The sequence below is a fragment of the Octopus bimaculoides genome, chromosome 2, assembly GCF_001194135.2.
Source record: "Octopus bimaculoides isolate UCB-OBI-ISO-001 chromosome 2, ASM119413v2, whole genome shotgun sequence".
NCBI classification, from domain to species: Eukaryota; Metazoa; Mollusca; class Cephalopoda; order Octopoda; family Octopodidae; genus Octopus; species Octopus bimaculoides.
The window spans coordinates 140,386,573-140,390,895 of NC_068982.1; positions in this window are offsets into that span (position 1 = coordinate 140,386,573).

Below are 4,323 nucleotides of genomic sequence, written 5' to 3' on the forward strand. Positions count from 1 at the left end.
TTGCTCATGAAATTAACGTGCAAGTGGCTGAGCACCCCACAGACACGTGTATCCTTAAAGTAGTTCTCAGGGAGATTAAGCGTGGCGCAGAGTGTGACAAGGCTGGTCCTTTGAAATACAGGTACTACTCATTTTTGCCAGCTGGGTGGACTAGTGCAACGTGAAAAGAAAGGACACAACGCGTCGCCGGGAATCAAATGCACGATCTCACGATCATGAGTCGAATGCCCTCACCACTAAGCCGCGCGCCTTCACACGCACACACACACGCATAAATATATATATCATTTCTAAAGCTCTTAAAGGAGACTACGACAGCAGTACTGGGTATTAATTGTTATCGTCAAGCTAACATAGCAGTCCAAAAAAATAGGACGAATGCTGCCGTTGATTAGTTCCAAGAGGCCATCGCCTCTAGCTAGCTATGTGACACACAAACCTGTGCCCATTACAACCTTCGAATTGGGAGGTCATCAGCTTCCCCATGCTGGTTTAGACTTAGACAGACTAGTTTCAGGGTATTTGACCTTTGTCAATGTGGAGCAGTCGAATCCAACAGGCATCGCTGTTATCCAGTGGGGAAGCTGGGGAAAGTGATGAACTCCTCTGTTCGAAGGTTGTAATGGACACAGGTTCATGTGTCACATAGCGAGCTTGAGGCGATGGCCTTTGGATTTAATCAACCGCAACATTCGTCCTATGACACCTAATGAAGACTGGAGGGTATATCAGCCGAAACGTTGTGTTAACAACAAACTAGATGAGGACATATTATCCGTCAAATGTAAATAATGTACATAATTCCTCGTCTCTTAAATATAGAACTGTACTACGAAACTGTTAAAAATTATAAAACTCAGAAAATAATACAAAATCTTGCATCTTTAATTCACCTACATGGAAAAAGTTTGACAGATAAAGATATCGATTATATCACAAACTCTAAAGGTAAACCTAATCTTTTCTACGGTTTAAGTAAAATCCAGAAGAGTCAGATAATTATTGAAGCCTGCAAACAATCACCAGGCAAATACATTAACGTCGAAGCACCGCAATGTTTAAAACGAAGACCCATTATAGCTGGCCAAGCGTATAAATTACACCGCTTAAACAATTTTCCGTATATCTTGCTGAAACCTTTTTTTAAATATCTCAAAGCTCATTATTTACATTATTTACCTTATTTACATTTGACAGATATGTGTCCTCATCTTGTTTGTTGTTAACACAACTTTTCGGTTGATATACTCTCCAGCCTTCATCAGGTGTCTTATGGAAATTTCGAGCCTGGGTTCACTTTCCTAAAGCATATATTTTTTTATGAATTGCACTATATTTTGTTACAACCCAGGTTCGAAATTTCCCCAAGACACCTGATGAAGGCTGGAGGGTATATGAGCCGAAACGTTTTGTTAACAACAAACAGGATGAGGACAAATATCCGTCAAATGTAAATAATGTAAATAATGTGCATAATTCCTCAACTCTTAAATATAGAACTGTATCTCAAACATATTTTAAATGATCGAGAAACGTTAAACCACCTACAAAAAGTCAATCAATAAAGGGATAGTCATGGTTTCCTTGGATGTTTTGAACTTGTACACTAAATTCCCGCACAATCATATAGATGCACTCTAATTCTAGCCGGGAAAAATATCCGGATACACTTCCAGCGGTAAAAAATATCCAGAAAAACTTCCAGAGTGCGCGGTCTGAGTTTATTATAGAACCTTTAAAATTCATCCTCCAGAACATTTACTTTTTATTTCATATCACTTATTACAAAAAACATGTGGATGTTCGATGAGAACGAAAGCAGCCCCAGTTCTTGCAAACGTTATTATGTGATATTTAGAACTAACTATATATCAAGAATCAGTACAAGAATATGGATACTCATTTAACTATTATTTGATATCTATCCTATATGTGATATTTATCATAAAGTTCTTTGACCGTTAGTGTATTTTTAAGGCAGTTAACATATATTTTCTATCAATGGCACTATATTTTGTTACAACATTTTATTTATTTATCTTTACTTGAACACTGTAATCACTTATACGCAATTATAAATGCATTTAGACGTGCGAGAAGGTTCAATGAAAATAAATTGAATTAACATTATCGCATCAGCGGCATTGCAGTTATGAATTATATCAACATAAAACAATAAATATGCTGAAACATATTTGATGGCACAGTATATGTTACGGAATTTCTATGTGTAATAGGACTAGTTAAATGTTTAAATGGATGAACACGACTAACAAATACATATGATCACTGTTCACGTTGATATGAAATGTCGGTGATAAAATAGAAAATTGTATACGTTTGAAAACATTTTATTGTCTTATTGGAACTGACACTTGTTAAACAATTATGTTATAATTATCTGTGTGTTGAATAAGCAAAACATTTTAAACAAATATCTTATGCATCGATAACGAATGTAACTATATAATTAATGAATATAATATGGAAATACCAAATATAATGTATTATAAAATAAATAATTTTAAAAATATATGGAATAGATTTGTAAGCTTTGATATGAATGCAATTTGAAAATAACATAGGAACATTTAAGCGTTTCATTTAATTTCTCACATTAATGTTATTTGATTTCATTCATTCATTTATTATTATTATCATTATTATTATTATTATTATTATTATTATTATTATTATTATTATTATTATTATTATTATTATTATTATCATCATTATTATTATTATTATTATTATTATTATTATTATTATTATTATTATTATTTGTGTGTGTTGAAAGTGGAAACAGAGAATGAGGTCACTGCCTATCAATGAGAAGCTGTGTCCGAATATTACTACCAACGCATATATAAATTGTATTGTCAAACGATGGCAGGGAACAACGCGGACACAATGACACACAGACACACGCGCACTCATATGCGTGTGTGTGCGCGTGTGTGCACCCTCATTTTTATGGGGATGGGGGCGCTGTCCCATTGTGGGGCATATTGAGCAAGTGTAACAGATGGCTTGTAATTAAATTTTGTAAAGGGAAATTGTATGGAAGCCGGTCGTAGACACACACGCTGCACAACACATATACACATTTATATATATATAATCGTACATATATATATGACTACATATATTTATATTATGATATATAAATGTGTATGATATATATATGAGTATATATATATATTATATGATATATATATATATATATATATATATATATATATATATATATATATATATATATATATATATAGCATTCTATAGGGGATTAGTGGAGGAGAGGTACGACGACGATCTCGCGGTGAACCTGGGCGTGGATGAGGAATAGCTGATCCGCCTCTTCAAGACGACTTTCGGGCCGGGACCTATGGATAACTTACAACGATCCCTGGCCTGGTAGTGCTATCGAGAAGCGCTACCCGTTCGGGATAAGCTCTACAGGCATGACTCGAGAAACACGGGGCTGACCTGCCCGAGATGCGGTCAGAGCGACGAAACCGTTCTGCACGCACTCGTACAGTGTCCAACCATTTCCGACCTGTGGGTCTATGTCGAACGACTGCCATCTCGTCAGTTTATCAAACGAGTCTATCATGAATATTGTCGCCCCTCCTTCGTTGAAACAGGAAGGAAGAGCCATTTTTATTGTACTTGTGAGTATGGCGAAAGAATGTGTATGGTGGACACGTCTGAAAGGTCTAGAGACGAACACTTTCCTCTCTAGTGAATCTCTCATCAACTTCTTCAAGTATCACTTCAAGTGGCTTATGTCGCAGCTCTCATGCTTCTGACTAGTGATTGAAGCTTGCCCTGTTTTTATAGGGAGTTCATAGTTCACAATGACGAGTCTTAATGTTTTTGTAGGTTCCCCGCTACGTTCTTATGTTAGTATCAAGTGACAATGTTTGGCGTCGTAAGTTAATGGCTGATACCGTTGAGTGAACAAGTTCAAACGATCAATGCTCTGAATTATTTTCTGTCAAGTGTATGTAGAGAATGAACACATGATTAAATTTATAACCTATTGTACGTTTCTCGCTACGTCCATGCGTTAGTGTCACGTGACAGTATACTTTTCGCCTAAAAAGAAGGTCCAATCGTTTGAGTTAACATGCTTAATTATATTTATGCATATATATATATATAAGGATTTACTTTTCGTAATGAGATAAAAAGAAAAAACCCTGGCTGTATATAATATAGAACATTCATAAATAAACTGTAAGACCTATTTATAAATGTTCTATATTATACACAGCCTTGTTTTTTTTTATCTCATTACGAAAAGTGAATCCTTATATTCAC